At 38.9% G+C, this 18653-nt stretch overlaps 1 protein-coding gene across 1 annotated transcript in view; it reads left to right on the forward strand.

The window, feature by feature from the left end:
• The first annotated feature begins 11857 nt into the window (after window positions 1-11857).
• Window positions 11858-18653, forward strand: part of LOC134287691 (uncharacterized) — a 93394-nt gene continuing 86598 nt past the window's right edge. The window contains exon 1 of the mRNA XM_062850194.1: window positions 11858-12168. The gene's annotated coding sequence lies outside the window, so the exon portion shown is untranslated. The remainder of the gene's footprint in view (window positions 12169-18653) is intronic.

Below are 18653 nucleotides of genomic sequence, written 5' to 3' on the forward strand. Positions count from 1 at the left end.
GTCTTCGGTTTTACACAGAAAGAAATCATGAAAATTAAACAGCACGTAAGTTAAGCATCGACTGAAAATTATAGCAGAAGCTACAAAAGTACAGCCATCTACCGTGAGATGATACTGTCCGCTCAGTAATCAGCCAATCATGCGTACTGTTTACAGGTTTTGAGACATATTCGCTTGAAATTTACATGTAGTAACGTAAACGAGGACAGCTACTCTCAGTCGTCTGCCTCGCTACGGAGACTGCTAGCAGTCTCTGCTAGCAGAGCTTTCTCTCGCTCTCTGTGGCCGAAGCGGTACAATAGTTTGTTTCTTTATGGTGGAACATGTTTATATTTGATCGCCTTCTCTTCAGCTGGCTGAGACAGCCCAGAGGGGTTAGGCGTGAACTCTCTCTCGGATGATCTGGGTTCGATTCTCGTATAAAGATTTTTGCAAATTTCTCTGAAAAGTCGGTGCTTTAATTAACACTTTTCTCTCAGCAATCAGCTGTATAATTTTAAGATCACACATAAATTTCTATCGAACACGATGGAGGTCAATTTGTTACATTCAGTTCGTCATAAATTTACAGATTCTGTTCGTACTGTGTAGTATGTAAATTTCAACAAATATGTGTGGTTCAATGTCTATGCAGTAAGTATCATTCATTTTGTTTCAAATAAGCCAAGAAGAATTAAAATTGAATGAAAGATGACAAAGATATCAACAAATCGCTTTTCCATTTTTTATTATAGTGACCCCAAACTTTTGGCCGATACATCATTTTGAGGGGTGACCCCAAACTTTTGGTCGATGACATCAAGGATTAATTCACTTAGGGTATCGCGCCACTTGGGCGGTGGCTTCTATATTCGTCTGTTTTCCACTATAACTCAGTCAATTTTGAAACAATTGACTTAAAATGTTGTACACGGGTAGATACTATAGCTATCTCACCGCATTCCAAAAATTGTGTCAATTGATTTAAATTTGACTGAGTTATAGCGGAAAACAGACGAAAATAGAAGCCACCACCCAAGTGGCGCGATTCCCTAATAACTTTTTTCCTAGATGTTTTAGCTAAGTTCTGTAAAAAGCAGTTGAAAGCTAATAGAAAATGGGTCATATTACCGCTCTCATCTTAAAATTTGGTCGACCCAACTTCCAGTGACACTGCCGTAAGTTTATATTCATTTTTTAGAAAATTTGGCAACTTTGGGTTAAGTTTACATACAAAATTTTTTGAAAAAGTTTCTTTTAAATCATGTTCAAAGTTTCTTTGACTTATTATCTTTTGAATGAAACCTAGGGTTTTGAAATCGGACGCAAATCGGCGGAGATATGGGCCTAAAAAAATGACATGTTTTTGAGGGGGTGACCCCAAACTTTTGAACGGGATTATACATCACCCTGTGGGTACTCTCGAGTCGCTTCACGTTTCGATTGAACACTAGCGCTTTCGACCATGCAGCGGCGCCATAGACCACTACTGCCGCGAGCAGCTTGCGCTTACTCGAGACTATTGCCGAGCTATTTGACATTATCTTTGACAATGTCATTATCGCCATTTCAGTGATCCGGACCAGCACCCGTAGAACTGGCCATATATAAAACGGAACCAAGCCCCATGATGCGACACATCAAACTACGGCGATTTTTGTAGCCTTTTGTGCGGAAATCAACACTAGAGACCAGAAATTTCACGATGTTCGCCCAAAATTCAAGATGGCAGCCCAATATTCAAGATGGCAGCTCCAAATTAAAGATGGCGAGTATTTTATTAATATTTAGGCTCTAAAACCATGCAATATGGGTATATTTGGTATGGGAAAGGTAAAGGTGTCTGGATTCCAAAAAGAGTGACCAGAATGTTCAAGATGGCGGTCTGAAATCCAACATGGTGGCTCAAAATTCAAGATGGCGGCTGTTTGATGGAGTTTTAGGCCCCAAAACCATCCAAACTGGGTATATTTAGTATGGGAAGATGTCTGGAGGCAGAGATGAACCAGCCACGGGCTGAAAATCTCTCATAATAAAAAAATGTTCGGAGTGCAAAAATGGCTACCACAATATCCAAGATGGCGGTATAACATAAAAGATGGCGGCTGTATAATGGAGTTTAAGGCTCTAAAACCATGCAATATGGGTAAATTTGGTATGGGGAAGATGTTGGGAGTCCAAAAATGGTGACCAGAATATCCTACGTAGTCTCATTTTTGTCCATCTCAGAACCCCCCTCCCCCCTTGTAGTTTATGGACGACACTCCCCCTAAGAGTCTACGTACTTTATGGACAGGCCCCAAGATAGCGGTCAAAAATCCAATATGGCGGCCCAAAATTCAAGATGGCGGCTGTTAATTGTGTTTTTGGCCCTAAAACCATGCAATATGGGTATATCTGGTATGGGGAAGATCTCCTGAGTCAAAAATAACGACCAGAATATCCAAGATGGCGGCGTAGAATGCAAGACGGCGGCCTAGAATGCAAGATGGTGGCCTAGATGGTGGCTCAAAATTGATGGCGGCTGTTTAATGAAGTTTTAGGCCCAAAAACCATACAACATGGGTATATTTGGTATGGGGAAGAATATCCAAGATGGCACTCTAAAATTCAAGATGGCGGCTCAACATCATTATGGCGACCAGAATATCCAAGATGGTGGTCTAAAATCCAAGATGGTGGCTTAAAATTCAAGATGGCAGCTGTTTAATAAAGTTGTAGGCCCCAAAACCATGCAACATGGGTACTTATGGGGAAGATATCTGGAGTCCAAAAAATGAGAAAGATGTCCGGAAACCTGAAATGGCGACTAGAATATCCAAGATGGCGGTCTACATCCAAGGTGGTGGTTCCTAATTCAAGATGGCGGCTGTTTAATGGTGTTCAGGCTCCAAAACTATGCAATATGGTTATCTGGTTTGGGAAGATTTCCGGAGTACAAAAATGGCCCACATTTGATTTGTAAAATAGTTATTATTCGTTGAAAACAAATATACAAGTTCAAAATAGCGTCTTTGATCGTCGCATAAAATGTTGAGTTATCGAAAAGTCAATTCGATATATCCCAGAATCGTGCCATTTATTATCATGTGTATAGATCACCCACTAAGCCAGAAGAATCATGGAGTCTACACACTCAAAAAAAAAATCATGTAAATTTTCGTCACTCTGGATGCACATATTCAAGCAACACATATGTCGTAAATTTTAACGCCCAAGTGATGCAATTTTCTGTCACATTCAACTAAATATTCAGTCATATGAAACGTAATGATGCACGATTCTCACATTGAGCTCAATTTTACAAGAATGACGTATTATTAAGACAAAAGACCTATAAATTTACGTCAATAAATTGTTTACGTTCTGTGCAATAAATTTACGTTACGACACGAGTAATTTTGTTTTTTTTTTCGTAATGTGTACAAAAGCTAGACAAAGTGACATTTTCATTTCATTTTAATACTCCAGAGGTCTAAAATTGAATCGAAATGATATAGTTATTTGGCGTATAGCTTTTCCGGCAGGCCCGGATTAAGGATTGTGGGGGCCCGGGGCCCGAGCGGATGTAGATGCCCTTCTGAGAGATGAACAAACATGTTTTTCCTTATTTTCGAACAGTACTTGAGCAATATGAAAAATAAAGCAACCAAATTAGCAAATTAGCAACCAAAAAAGGTTTTTGTGGGGGCCCCTAAAATGAGGGGGCCCCTTAGATCCGGCCCTGTTTCCTGTTATGCGTGTTTGTTTGAGTTCTTGATTTACGTTAAGATGGGCCGAACGAGGGGACTATGCCAATATGGCCCAATAATGATGGCCGGCCATGGATGCACCACGTGAGATATCATAGAGGAAGTGAATACCGCCCGTATTCGTAGGTTAGGGAGTCCGCCCACGCTTTTTTGTCTTGTTTACATGAGTGTGTCTTTATTTTCTACATGTCAGACTCGATTATCCGAAGTCGAGTTCTGAAGCTTCCCAAACATATATCTGGGGAACAAATTTTTGTAGAAAACTGAAATTTTGACATATTGTCAAGCCTACTTTAATTAGTAATCAGTTAGCATTTAGGCTTTGTACAGCATTTTGTTTAGTCAGATATGTATATGTTTGGGAAGCTTGAGAACTCCACTCCGGATAATCAAGTCCGACCAAAACTATACTTAATTTGGATGTATAATTCGTTCCGATACGCCGAAATATATAACAGAAATTTTTATCGAATAGATCGTTTTCTTGGACTTAGACACGGCGATGAATTTGTATAATTCAATGCAGAGAAGAAATGTTCCATCACGATCCAGCCAGTGGGCGTCAGCAGAATCACGGCCTGATCGATTATTGAATCTTGAAGAATGAAAACTCCAAAGCACGTGCGTTTAGAATATGTTTCCGATCAAAGAAAGATTATGGTATGCTCATTTCGTGCTTAGTTAGAGCTTAAAACGAACAAGGTAGATCACTTAGGATAAGCCCAGAGAGGTTTGTAGGTTCCGTTTCATATTTTTTTGGATTAGAAGAGATCCCGTTTTTCAATTTTCTAGCTGACTGGTTTATTACGCAACAAACTTAAATAATGCAAAGATTTAACGACACACTTCTCGATCCGTTAATAATCTTGGGTAAAAGTAAATATGAGCAACAAAATCGCTTCTCTTATCCTCTTTTTCGTTTTGGATCGTTGTAAAGTTGCGTGGTTTTTCATTGCATCGATGAAATGAACTGTGCCGTCGACCATTTTTGCTGTTTGAGTTAGTTGAAATTTGCGTTTACAATGATGACGTTCAGTGCCCGTCAGCCAACCGTGACATATTATATGGAGCAATCTTTTAACGCAGGGGCTCCCAATTTGAAAGAATTAAACTTGTTGTGTGGATTTAAATTCCAAGAATCTTACATGTTTTTAGACATTGATATGCTGTGTATAACTAATATTTTAATTGAATTAAGCTCTAAAAAAATAATGGAGTTATTCCCTATCGTAACTCTGGAATTATGCAACAAAATATTATTCATGATTGCCTATGATATGGAGGAGAACGTGCCTCTGGAGCCGACCTACTGAACTTTTCATTGCATATGGTCATGGCCAACGTTTGGAAAACAGAACATTCTCGCTACAGTATTTGGACATCACTGTTCTTAAACAAACACAGCTGCCTTATGCCTAATAAAGCTATAGAAGTTTTCCGGCGTATGGCGCTCACCGCTCCAGTTCTGCTGTCCCATTCGTCTTCTCGGCGGTAACGTGGACGTACCCTCCATGGAACAACATGAATGCTAGGTTTCGTGTCCACACTCATCATGCTGGATGGATGGTTAGTTGGCATGGACGGAATGGTGCGGTGCTGCGGTGGCTCGATTGTATAATAGAGTAATTTGCCGCCTTTCTTTAAGAATCTTCCGTTTTGTGCGCTATGGTCTTCCTAAGAATTGGCACGGTGCGAGATGGCGTGCGATAGAGGCCAACCAGTAGTGGAGCAGTAGCTGTTGTCGGTACAGTTGAACGCACGTTTCAACTCGGTCAAATCTTGGAAGGGGCTGAAGTATATGAAAATGTGTGAAAATGGGGGGAAAAGTGGGACGACTTCATTATGCAATAAGCGATCGGAAGAGGCGATCGATTGGAACTGGGAACTTCCACCAAAAAAAAAAGCTACACAGTCATATCATTAGTAGATCAGAACGGGGAATTTCTTTGCAACCGGTCTTCCCAAATGGGAGGGAAATGTGCACGAAAGAACGTGGGCTTCTTGTATGACGTCTGTACTGCAGCTCAGCTCTACATGGTCCGGTTGCTTTGCTGTAGGTGATAGACCACCTATTTTTTTGACCAGCATCGGTTTCGTCTTTCCCATACCGAAAATGCAAAACTCGTACGGATGAACAAAAATTGGAGTCGGGCGAAACTGATTGACTTACTCTGGTATCCGATTTCTGATTAAATGATTGCTATATCCAGTATCCAGTATTCATATGATGTTGAATGAAGAAAAGCTTAAAACAGAATAGAGCAACTGATCTCACAAACGGGCAATCGCGAGGGGAAAGGAGCTTGCCGGAGATATGTGTGGTAGTAAAATAGAAAATAATAACAAACATTTTGAGTTCATGTACTGTCTTACAGCGCTGGGTTGCTTCGAGGCAGGTGCATTTGGTATTTTTGTCGGAGGCATTGACTTATGCTGAATGGATGATGAAGGGTTCGCTGGATACACTCTAAGAATAATGGAATTGTGGTAACATGTGTGGTTGCCCTTACGTCAAAGGTTTAAGTACCTTCCCCCGATTCTACAATTCTAACCTCATCCGTTCAATTAACCTTTCTACCTTATGGCGAAGGCGAAATCAATGATGCAATTGGGTGTACGTTTCTTACTTAGACTAATGTTAGAAGCAAAGTGAATGAAAACCCAATTGGTATCTATCATCATGTAGAGAAAAAAAAACTCTTATATTATAGTTTGACTAGCCAATTAATCATTTGTAGAGTTGTACAAAAAGAGAACTAATAAACAAATTAACGACATACACTCCCGATCAAAAGATTGGGGTCACCCCCTCAAAAACATGTCTCTTTTTCAGTAACCAATGCTCTGATTGAGCTGAAATTTTTAATGTACCTGACTAATATCTAATATTTCAAACGTACGTTGAGAAAGAATTTTTTAATTTTTGTTTCTTACTGAAAAAATACAAATATTCATTATTTTTTGAAGTTTTTTTCTCAAATTTAAGGAGTTTGGTTAATTTAATCCCCAGTATCTTGAATAATTTGATGTATCGAAACATATTACATTCAGCTTTCTATTTATGCAAAAAGATTGAAAATTGTTTGGCCGCAACGCAAAATATTTATATTTGAGCAAATTCCATATTTTTGAAAACTGTAGAGCTTGATTTTCAGGAAAAGCTCAAAAACTGTTCTACTTAAACAAAAAATAAGCACGATCTTGATAACAACATCTACAAAACATTCGTAAGAAATTAAAGCTGCAATCTTTTGGAAACAACGAATTCTTTTGTGACCTCCCAGAATTTTCTTAATTATTTCCTTCAAAATTTGTTATCCAGCGGAACAGAATGGAAACCCGTTCGAAGGTTATGTTTTCACAATGTCTACATAATGTCTTCCATGAATAAAAGGAGTTCTTTCAGCATTTGATCATCCAGATTGTCTTTTCTTATTAGCAATCTTGGAATGTCTTGGATCTCTACTCCTCTAAAAATAAACCTTCAGTTAAATCATTCCGAGAAATCTCCCTAAAGATTGTTTTATATACTCATATACTAGATATACTCATCTTAGAGCATAACCCTATAGAAATGCCAATCGATGTATTCCCGTGTATTCCCGGAAAAATCCTTGGAAAATTTTTTGAAGGTGTTCTCGTAAAAGTCTTGAAACTTTCGCTGGAGGAAACCCTCGAATTATTCCTGTGAGAATTCTTGAAGAATTTCCTTCAGGTTTTTCTGAAAAAAAAATCCTGGAATTTATTCAGAATGAAATGTCTGGAGGAATTTAAGAAGGAGTTCCAAGAGGAATTCCTGGTGAATTTTCTAGAGAAATTCCGGGAGGATTCCCTGGGAGAATTTAGAAAAGACTCTTCTCTGGGTAAATTCCTGAAGGATTCCCTGGATTAATGTCCGAGCATGTAAGTAAGTACTTATATGTTTCAAGTAAGTCACAGTTACTTCTGCGGAATTTCAGAAAAAAAAATCACTTGAAGAATTCCTAAAGCAATCCCTGGAAGAATTCCCGGAGTAATCCCTGGAAGACTTCCTGAATAAATACCTGAACAAACACCTGGATGAATCCCTGGAGGAATTTCTACGCGAATGCCTGAAAGAATCCTGGAATCCCTGGAGGAATTTCTGAAAGTTTTATTGGAGGAATCCCTGGATAAATTCTGGGAGGAATCTATAGAGAAATTTCTAAGGAAATCGCTTGAAGAATTCCTAGATGAAGTTTCAGATAAATTTTTAAAGAAATCTGTGGATGAATTCTTAGAGAAATTCCTGAAGCAATTCCTGGAAAAATCTCTAGAGAGAATCCTGAAGGAATGCTTAGAGGAACTTCTGAAAAAATTCCTGGCATAATTCTTAGAGAAATTTCTGGATGAATTCTTAGAGCGACCCCTGAAAGAATTCCTGCAGAAATTATTAGAAAAATTTCCAGAGGAATTCTGGGTGGAATTCATGAAGAGATTCATGATTTTTTTTACATTCCAGAAGGGTTTCCTGGAAGAACCGTTGAAATATAGCATAGCATAGCATGAATACTTGCACAAATCTTGGATGGAGTTGCAAAGTTGAATATATCCATTGACATTGCTGATGTCGCTACTATCTACAATGTCATAGATTCACTCAGCTCCACACACCTGGCCAAGTCCTTGCAAACATTTATAAATCCCTTCATCAACTTAGAAAGAGCGCAGAACTGAAGCAGCTTCCAATAGATGAAAGTATGTTGAAAATAGCGAATTTTCAACTTATATGTAGTTATATAGCAAATATATACTGAAGTAGAATTATTTATAAATAAATAATATTGAAAAGATCTCACCAATTGTTGTGTGGTTTTTGTGGTTCAATGTCGATCATCTAATTGTCTTGATTAATGTTCTTCTCTACAAAGAATTTTTTTTTTTTTTAAATTCTTTGTATTTGTGAATTTTAACTTATTGCTAATTCTTCACACCTCTACAAAGAACAACACAATACTCAGCAAAGAACAACACAATACTGAACACTAAACACCCGCGCATCTACTGTTTTGATTTTGACGCTAGACAATAGCGAACGCGATCGATTATGATGAGATACTCACCCTTTACAGGAGTGATGCATGCACAGCAAAGAACTGTCGGAAGTTAGGTATTAGCACATTTGCCCAAAAGTACACGCGGCAAATCCCTGAGGAAAGGAACAGACGCGTTTTTTGCTCCCCTTTTACTCCATTCTTATGGGAGATAACATTGCGGCGTTTCCTCATGTGCGGCTGTTCCTTTCCAAGAGGACTGGCCGCGTGGAATTTCGTGCAAATGCGCGTTTGAAAACATTACAGAGGCCGCGCTGTGTATCATTCAGTACACCAGTCAATAGCGTTGAACGCTCGGGTAGCGTCGAACCTTCAGGTACGTGAACGGCGGCAGTATTGTTGGTAGGTACAATTGTTGGAGAGATAGCAGAGGTATGAAGTTTGGAAGAAGTTTGTTGAATTGTATATACCTGAATGGAATAAAGAGTGTGGCGGTTGCAGATTAAGGTATCAGTCGGCAGCCGTCTAGTTTGATGGAAGATGTCTCGCGTTCTTTTTATTTATTATTAAGAAACAGGCGTCGATGGAGCTAGCCTCGCTATGACCTTCATGGCTATGGTGGACTAGCCTCCAACAAGAACAACCCTGGAAGAACCGTTGAAATATCTGGATAAATTCATGGAGGAGTCCCTGAAGCAATTCCTTGAGGAAATCCTGGAGGAATCCCTGCAAAATTGCTGAAGATATTTGTGGAGAATTTGCTGGAAGAATCTTTGAAGAAATCCCTAGAAGATTTACTGCAGAAATTACTGGAGGAATTGCTGACATAATTTCTGCAAGATGTCCAGGAACAATTCCTGGAAAAAATCATGGAGGAGTTCCTGGAGGAATTCCTGAAGGAGTTCCCGGAAAAATTCTTGGATAAACTCCTGTATGAGTGCTTGTAGGAATTCCTAGAGGAATTTCTAGCGGTATTTTTGAAAGAATTACTGGATTAATAATCAAGACGGTCGAAAATCAACCTACATCTGGACCATTTCCAGAAAATTGGTCATAACTCAGGAACGGAGAAAACCACATCTAGAAAATTTCACAGAACATAGCTTATATAATTCCCTTCCAAAAATATGTTTTTTAGAATTTTCCCGGAGTGCGAAAATAGTTTTTTGACCCGATTTTCTTCAACAGTTTTCATTTTGTATGTTTTTTCAATTGCTGATAAAATTTGCTTATGATTTCACAAAAAAAATGTGTGTCTACGATGCTTCGTTCTTGAGTTATGATTTTTCAAAGTGGTTCCAGTGGTTTTCCACTGGATTTTTCCGGAAAATTAGGAGGTCCTGTTTTTTCCAATCTTGTTTTTGTTCATATATATACAGGGTGTTAGGTTCCTGAGTACAAACTTTGCAACTTGAGAGGACCATAAATGGCGAAAAAAATTGTTCTACGCATATGGTCAAATCTCAACCGTTACGTAGTTATTGAACTCCCCATGTTTTTGACTCTTATTGCCTTAACTGGCTATAACTTTAAAATGGTCAAACTTATCGCAGTTTTTTTTGCCCTTATTCGAAAGATTATTGATCTTTCTATCAAATGGCGTCTTTGAACCGATTGGTTTAGTTAAATAACTAAGTTTTCTAGAGGAAATAGCTCAAAAGTAGTGTGTTTTAATTTATTTTTGTCAATTATCTTTGGAAAATGCGTAATAATTTAAAATTCTTTCTTTGGCAAAATTGTGACCCCTGTTCCACTCTACAATTCGTTCTTTGACGCCAAACTTCTATCTCTTATAGTTTTCTTGCAATTTCGATTTAAACATCGCATTTCAGATCATAAATTTACAATCATGATGATTGTAATTCGTAATGAATTGAAATTCTTTCTTTGGCAAAGCTGGGGCCCCTGTTCCACTCTTCTGGCGTCAAAGAACGAATTGTAGAGTGGAACAGGGGCCCCAGCTTTGCCAAAGAAAGAATTTTAATTCATTACGCATGTTTCAAAGATAATTGACATAAACAAATTAAAACACACTATTTATAACTATTTTGCTCTAGAAAACTTTGTTATTTAACTAAACCAATCGATTCAAAGATGCCGTTTGATAGAAAAATCAATAATCTTTCGAATAAGGGTAAAAAAACTGCGATAAGTTTGACCATTTTAAAGTTATAGCCAGTTAAGGTGTCATGATGCATCACCAAGCTTTCAAACGAGTCATTGACTTTTTGCTTTTCAATGATTGTTTGCCTCGCGTTTTTGAAGTGATAAAAAACTGTCAATTCTGCAGTAACGCAGCAGAAAAAGTATCATCGTATTCACTGTGAGTGAGCACTTTTTCATACGAATATTCGCTTTGGCAGAGAATTATCACTTTGAAATTTTGAGCTACATATCCAACATGGCTGCCGATGCTGATGATGCCGAAAGAAGCCTTAATGCAATAAGAGTCAAAAACATGGGGAGTTCAATAACTACGTAACGGTTGAGATTTTACCATACGCGTGGAACAATTTTTTTCACCATTTATGGTCCTCTATCACCCTTTATAAAGTTTGCACTCAGGAACCTAACACCCTGTATATGAGCCCTACATGTGAAATAAATTAAGAATTCTGAGAACCTTGGTACCAATTTGTACGATAATAAAAAAAAATCCTCTGCTGAATGATTGGTATCATTGATCAGAGCTTTTATTTTAATTTAGCTTCCCGTTAGCCTGTTTTTTGTATAATTCCAATCATTTTCTAATGGATTTCATGTGGTCTTTTGTCTATTTAACCTTATGTCCCTTCGTTTTTTTGTCATAGATTCATTCAACTATTTAATTCATTTATTTAAATATTTAGTTATTTTTAATTCGTTTCATTAATTCGTGTATTTATTTTTTTTATTCACTTATTTAAGCAGACATTCCCAAATTATAATAAATTTTACTGTGCCACAAACATCCCGAAAGCATCGCTCGCTACTTCCGAATTTGCACCACACACCGCCGCGGTGCAGCACGCCTACCGCAAGGTCCCACAATCGCTTCCCACTGAACCTCTCGTGCCTTTGCTCGCTCGGGAAATCGTCGGTCGGTGCATCGCGCGCCGATGCCGATCGTTGAGAAAAATGTCTTATTTTCCTCGCGCCTCATCTTTCTCCACAGTTACCTATTCTCGGAAAGCCGCGTGCTCCAGCTCCAGGCTTTTGAACCACCACGAACGGAGTAGTAGGCAGTAGATCGCGGTGTGCCTGCCGCAGTGAGTCAGTTGGAGTCGGTGCTACCGATCCCGGTAATTTCAAGTTCATTCCGTGTTTGGATCTCGCGCAAAACGGTCGTAACTACCTTAGTGGTCCGGGTGTGGTGTTAGTCGCGCTGTGCTCTCGCGAGGAAGACGACAAGTGATCGTGTGAGAAGTCGAAACATCGTCAAGCCGGTAATTTTGATAAATATTTTTTTTTCTTCAGCAAAATGTTGTGTGTCGCGTTGTGCTCAGATGGATGGATTATAATGGGGGATCCGAGTGGAACACTATGCTTTTAAGTTGCTGTGACTTGGAAAGCACTTGTAAACGCATTGAATATGGAACAGAGACTGTGCTTGTGCTTGTGACTGTTTTTTTGCCTGGATTAATAACAAAAGAGAGTACGACAGTGGTATAATGCAGTTCTGCGGACGAAAAACTCTCAAGAGCCTTGTTTTGTTAAGACCGAAGACGTTTCAAAGGGCTCAGTGACATAGATCGGTGTTGGCATAATTTAGATCTTTCTGGTGGTGTTGTGAAGTTTTGAAGGTTATTTTCTCTATCAACGGAACAGTTGTAACTAGAAGCATTGGATTCTTAAAACAGAAACGGTCTTGGAAGCCAATTACAGTGGGAAGGTTTGTGAGTTATAAATGGTTACAAATCCAACCAATCCACCGAACCGTTAAGATTGGAAGTGTAGCAGCAGTCAAACCACAATCTTGCTCAAAGTGTAACGTGATCAGCTTCGTCTGACGAGGCGGCAAAGCCGGGATTGGCGCGCACATTTCACTCATCGATAATTGCCTCTGCTAGCGCTGGTATGATTCTGTGGGATCAAGCAACGAGACGAAGTTGCTGTGTAACAGAAAACAGTAGCGACGACAGATGGACGAGTCATATAGAAAGTAAAACACTCTCTGAAGACTACGGTGATGGTGGTTGCTATCTGATGGTCTGGTCTGGTCGGGAAAAAATTAAGATAGGTCGATTGCGGCTAAAGTAGGTGTCTGGTGCAGATACGATAAACTGAGAGGCTGGGAAATATACGAAGATGGTCTATTAAACGAGCGTTGGCAAGTGGTTGGGTATTGGATGGCGTCGTACATTGAACATGCGTTGTTCGGTTTTGTCCCTGGATAAAAACAAGCCTTTCACTCAAGGTCGCCATCATGTATGAGTAAGTATGGTTTCCAGAGTGGTTTAGAAACGGAGTTTTTTCTTCAATAATTGGACCAAAAAATGTACGAGACATTTAAGTCGTCCATTTAAAACGCATGTATGCTTCACATGTAATCCATTTTGAGACCAGTTATATGATCAACAAAGACAATAAGCTCAAACAAACATCTAGTGTAAACAGCAGTTTTTCTAATCTTTTGGCTCTTATAATCGTTTTAGATTTTTTTTAAAGAATCAGCTTTAGAAAAATTCAAAGATTAAATCAAAATTTTAATTTAATACTATATCTACAAAATGCTTTAAAAAATAAAAACAGTTTATGAGAAATTATTAATGCAGAACTAAACACAGGGCATACTCAAAATAACTGGGACAGGTAAAATTTTCACTTTTTAAAAAATGTTCAAATCGCTGTAACTTTTCGAAAAGGGCATCAAATATTATCAAATTTTTACTGTGAGTTAATCAACTAGTTCTGTATAAGTGGTCAAAATTTGGAAAAGATCGGGCCATTCTACACAAAGTTATAAAGGTTATACAAAAAGTTATGATTATCCGATAGCCAACTTTGAGCTGTTATATCTCCGGATTCAATGATCCAAATGCAATGAAATTTTGATCATTTATGACTTATATAATGAGCTATTAAAAACATTTGACTAAACTTAAAACTCTTGACACGAAAGAAAATTATTTAGATTAGATTATTTTTCTAATACAACACCAATTTATCCAAAACTTCATTATCGTTTCAAAATTCGAGATAGTAATAATAGTTCATTTAAATTCCCTCTAATGGAATTGAATATATTTATGCTTCAAAGGAAAGCAACCAAATAGCCTTCATTAAATTGAAAAAGAAATGGGATACATATAAAAAAAGATAAATTTATTAAAAAAACATGGAATAAATGAAATCGCCATAACTTTTTTCTTATTAATAATTTCAAGATAAGTCAACTGTTTTTCAAAGTTTATTATATTAAACTTCATCCAGCCAACGTACATTTTCCACCTTCGGAAAAGCACAAAAATTGTCATAACTTTTTTGTTTTTCGATGGATTTTGATGAAATTTTCACAACTTCCCGAAAAACTCTTCTAGTTTATTATGCCGGGGACATGGGTGCCTGGTCCACATGGTTCCGGAGTTATTCCGGATTGTCTTGGGGTACCAAAAATGGCCACATACTTTGCGCAACATATATCTCAAGATCCCGATGAGATAGAAGTATAGTGTCTTCGGCGAATTTGTTCAGCAGGTTAAGAACTAACTGGCAACGGCGACTTTGGTTCGCGATTCGGCCGCTAGGCGGCGCCAGTGGCAAAAATGTTCAATCCCTCATATCTCAGAGACCTGATAAGATAGAATGATGCTGTCTTCGGCAAAATCCTTCAGCAAGCTCCGAACTATCTGATACTAAAGTCTTTGGTTTGGGATTTATCCGCCAGGTGGCGCATTGTGTCTGAAAAATTCAAATACGTATATCTCGAAACCCTAATGAGGTACAAGCATGCCGTTTTCAGCAAAGTTGTTCAGCAGGCTAAGAACTATCTGACAATGGCGTCTTTGGTTCGAGAATCGTCCGCTAGATGGTGCCAGGGTAAAAAATCTTCAAACTTCTACATCTCAGAATCCTGATAAGATAGAATGATGCCGTCTTCAACAAAGTTCTTCAGCAAGCTAAAAATTGTTTATCTCAAAAATCGGAAAACGTCCAGCAAACTTTTCCGAAAGTTAAAAAGAAGTAATACGTATCTGGTGTCATTGGTTCTGATATTATTCGATATGTTTCGTCTTGTATTAAGAAAATATTTGTATGAACACCCTAATGACCATAAAGTATTCCATTTTCAGCATAGTTGTTCAGCAAACTAAGAGCCATTTGGCAGGATAGTAGACTGTCGAGTACGGTGGCACAAGAGGCAATACTTTAACACCGTCTTTGACACCCTGCCGACAAATTTTGCCGCCCTACAATATTGCTTTTTTTACTCCGTTTTTTTCTTCCGGGTATGTCTCCGGGCATTTCTACAGGAACTCTTCCGAGAATTTTTCCAGGAATTTCTCCGGGAATTCCACCGGGAATTTATCCAAGAATTCCACTGGGAATTCCTCAAGAACTTCCTTCAGGAATTTCTTCAGGAAATCTGCCGGGAATCCTTCAGAAGTTCCTCCGGGAATTCCTCTAGGATATCCTCCAGGAATTCCTACGATATCCTCCAGGATTTCCTCTAGGACTCCCATCAGGAACTCCTTCAGGAATTCCTTCGGCAATTTCTGCGGAAATTCTTCTGGGAGTTTTTCCAGAAGTTCCTGCGGACTTTTTTTCCAAGATTTTCTTCGGGAATTTCACTGGCAATTTCCCCAGGAATTCCTCCATGAGTCCCTCCGGCAATTCCTCCGGAAATTTCTTCAGGAATTCTTCCGGGATGTTCTATAGGAATTCCTCCGAGAATTACTCTAGGAATTTCTCCGGGAATTTTTCCAGCAATTTCTCTAGGAACATATCCGGGAATTTTCTAAGTAGAACTGTCGGTTTTTTTTTTCAAGAAAATCCTCTGGTTATTTCTCCAGGAATCTCTTCAGGAAGTCTTCTCACAAGACCTTCGAGAATTTCTCCCGGAATGGGACCTTCGAGAATTTCTCCCGGAATGGGACACGTTCGGTGTAGTGCTAGATTTGTAGTAATGAGCTGAATTTAAGTATGGAGAGAAGGTCAGTTCACTTTTTCTGCAATTCAATGGTACAAAAAGCGTGGGTATTATGGTTTCTTGCCTAATTTGATGCTGTTTGAGCAAAACTTTGGATAACTATGTTGTTTATGTTGCAAGAAATGGAGAAAACAACAACACTGTTGTCCAAAGTTTTGCTCAAACAGTATCAAATTAGGCAAGGAATCATAATACCCACGCTTTTTGCACCATATCACTGCAGAAACGGAGAATTGTCCTTCTCACCATAATTACTCAAATTCAGCTCATTACTATAAATCTAGTACTTCACCGATCTGTCCTATTCCTCTAGGACTTCCTTTACGATTACCTCCGGGAATTTCTCCAGGAATTCCTCCGAGAATGTCTCCGGGAATTTCTCCTGCAAATCCTTCAGGATTTTTTTTGGGAATTTCTTCTGGAAATCTTCCAAAAAATCCTCCAGGAATTCTTTTAGGAATTCCTCCGGGAACTCTTCTGAAATTCCTCCGGGAATTTTTAAAGGAAATCTTCAGGATTTGCTCAGGAAATCCTCTGGAAATTTCACCATGTATTCCTCTACGAATCCCTCGAGGATTTCCTCCAGGAATTCCTCAGGAAATGTCTCTAGGTATTCCTCCAGTGATTTCTCCAGAAATTCCTCTGATAAATTCTTCAGGGAATCCTCCTTCCTGGGGGATTCCCCGACGAAAATTCCTGGAAGAATCACTAGAGGACTCCCCTGAGGGAATTCCAGAAGGAATCCCCGGGAGAATTCCTGGAGAAATACTCGAAAGACTTCCTGGAGGTAATCTCGGAAAGAGTCCTGGAGAAATTACTGAAGGAATCACCGGACGAACTGCTGGTGGGAGTCTTAGAAGAACTCCCGGAGAAATTCCTGGAGAGAATCGTAAAGAAATTCCTAGTGGAATTCCAGGAAAAAATTAGAAGGATTTCCTGAAGAAATTTTTAGTGGAATTTATGGAGAAATTCCAGGGAGAATTTCCAGAGACATTCCCGGCGGAATTCCTGAAAAAAACAAAGGAGGAATACTTAGAGAAATTCCCAGAGGAATTCCTGGAGAAATTCCCAGAGGGTTTTCTGAAAAATGTCACAGAAGACTTCCTGGAGAAATTCCCAGTGGGCTTTTTCGAAAAAAAAAACCGGGTATTTTCCTGAATAAATTTCCGGAGGAATTTCTTGGGGAATTCCCGGAGGAATCCCTGGAAGAATTTCTGGAGGATTTCCCAGACAATTTCTTGAAGAAATTTCCGAAGCAATTCCTGGCGGATTTCCTGAAGAAATCCCCGAGGGAATTCCCAAAGAAATTCCTGGAGGAACACCTAGAAAAAAATCTCGGAGAAATTCAGCCTGGAGAAATTCTTGAAAGAATTCCTGGAGAAATTCCCAGAAGAATTCCTGGGGAAATTACCGAAGCATATCCTGAAGGAATCTCCGCAGGAGTTCCTGATGTGGGTCCTAGAGGAAATCCTGGAAAAAATTCCGAAGGAATTCCCGGAGACATTTCCAGAGGAATTTCTAGGGAAATTCACGAAAAAACTCCCGGAAGAGTTCCTGTAGAAATTCCCGGAGATATTCCCGGAAGTAAAAACGGTGCAATATTGTGGGGTGATAAAATTTGTCTTCAGGGTGTCAAAGACGGTGTAGCGAATGAACTAGCGAATAAATCACGAATCAAAGACTCAACTATCATACAGTTTTTAGCTTGCTGAAGAACTTTGTTGAAGACGACATCATTCTATCTTTTCAGGATTCTGAGATATAGAAGTTTGAAGATTTTTGATCCTGGCGCCATCTAGCGGACGATTCTCGAACCAAAGACGCCATTGCCAGATAGTTCTTAGCCTGCTGAACAACTTTGCTGAAAACGGCATGCTTGTACCTCATTAGGGTTTCGAGATATACGTATTTGAATTTTTCAGACACAATGCGCCACCTGGCGGATAAATCCCAAACCAAAGACTTTAGTATCAGATAGTTCGGAGCTTGCTGAAGGATTTTGCCGAAGACAGCATCATTCTATCTTATCAGGTTTCTGAGATATGAGGGATTGAACATTTTTGCCACTGGCGCCGCCCAGCGGCCGAATCGCGAACCAAAGTCGCCGTTGCCAGTTAGTTCTTAACCTGCTGAACAAATTCGCCGAAGACACTATACTTCTATCTCATCGGGATCTTGAGATATATGCTGCGCAAGGTATGTGGCCATTTTTGGTACCCCAAGACAATCCGGAATAACTCCGGAACCATGTGGACCAGGCACCCATGTCCCCGGTATAATAAACTAGAAGAGTTTTTCGGGATGTTGTGAAAATTTCATCAAAATCCATCGAAAAACAAAAATGTTATGACCATTTTTGTGTTTTTACGAAGGTGGAAAATGTACGTTGGCTGGATGAAGGTTAATCATAAATGATCGAAATTTCATTGCGTTCGGTTCATTGAATCTAGAAATATAACAGTTCAAAGCTGGCTATCGAATATACCCTTTTCGAGAATCTTTATAGCTTCATGTAGAATGGCCCGATCTTTTCCAAATTTAAACCACTGATACACAACTAAAGCCTGTATCCGCAATAATCGGGACATAGATGTACGGCAGTAACTCTGTACTGAATCAATAAAAATTGGCCAAAAATTAACTGAGTACTCTTTGATGTATGTTTATTACTTGTGCAACATTTCATAAAAATCGATGCATTACTTTTAACTGTGGATGATAAACAAACAGACGTGGTTTTTAGGATTTTGTACAATCATCACCCATTTTCATTCGCATACT

This window comes from Aedes albopictus, chromosome 2 (assembly GCF_035046485.1).
Source record: "Aedes albopictus strain Foshan chromosome 2, AalbF5, whole genome shotgun sequence".
NCBI classification, from domain to species: domain Eukaryota; kingdom Metazoa; phylum Arthropoda; class Insecta; order Diptera; family Culicidae; genus Aedes; species Aedes albopictus.